This window comes from Orycteropus afer, unplaced genomic scaffold (assembly GCF_000298275.1).
Source record: "Orycteropus afer afer isolate SDZICR_OR568_19922 unplaced genomic scaffold, OryAfe1.0 scaffold00194, whole genome shotgun sequence".
In the NCBI taxonomy this organism is placed as follows: Eukaryota; Metazoa; Chordata; class Mammalia; order Tubulidentata; family Orycteropodidae; genus Orycteropus; species Orycteropus afer.
Window position 1 is genome coordinate 4,617,782 of NW_006921781.1, and position 1,187 is coordinate 4,618,968.

Here is a 1,187-nt window from a genome sequence, read left to right on the forward strand (position 1 = left end):
AAAAAAAAAAAAGGTGAACATGCCCTGCAGAACGTGGAACAATGACCAGCAGATGAGAAAGGGCCCTGGAGGGCTTCCAGGGTCAGTGGAGAGAATGCACCACACTGCACTGCACCAGGGAACCTGTGTCCACTCCACAGATCTACCTTCAACACCTGCTTTTATTGGTAAACTTGGGACTGCTGGGAGGGAACAGAGACCTCTCTGGCTTGGGGTGCAGCTGAAGTGAGAGCAGAGAGGACATAAAGCCACAAGTGGGTGGGCCCTGGGAGGAACTCCTGAGCAGATTGGGGCTGTTATCCTAGGTCAACTTTTTGGTACGGAGGGGCCTAGAAAGTAGGATTTTTGTGACTGTCTGAAACTGGCAGAAAGTGGCAGCTCCCTAACAATTGGAGTCTTTGCTGAGCTTGAACTGCAGGGCTGTGAGTAACAGTACAACATCATCATTGGCAGTCTGCTCAAAGCCCTAGAAATGGCTCCTGGCTCCTACCGGCTCAAATCCTAAACTCCCTTTATGACAAACAAAGACCTGCATCCACATTCCACACAGTGATTCTATAATCACAAGGAAAACTGCAGAGCAACCTAACACACCTGAATTAATAACCAAAATAAAATACACCACCTCCAACTTTTCAAAATATTAAATCATAAAACCAAGACATAACAACAATATAACTAACAGTTAAAGACAACTTCAAAATGTCTGGTAAACAACAGGCAACCTCATATCAAACAAACAAACAAACAACAACAACAACAAAGGATAAGACAATAGAAGTAAAATCCCAAACAGAAGTCTCATTAAACATAGAGGAAGAGGAGGCAACAGAATTATCCAAGAAGGAGTTTAGAAGGTATGTTTATAGAATTCTACAAGAGCTTAAGGAGACCCCAAACAGAACCAAGGAGAACACAGACAATACCCTGGAAGAATTCAGGAAAGCCATTCAATAACAAAATAATAAGATTAACATAATCAGAACTCATACAAAAACAGCAGATAGAAATACAGAAGATAAATACCAAAATTACAGAATTACACAACACAGTAGAAGCACAAAAGAGTAGGTTAGAACCGGCTGAAGAATGCATATCCCAACTAGAAGATAAATCTCTGGACACTAGCCTGTATGAAGAAAAATCAGAACAAAGATTTAAGAGAAATTGAGAACCTAAGAATTATA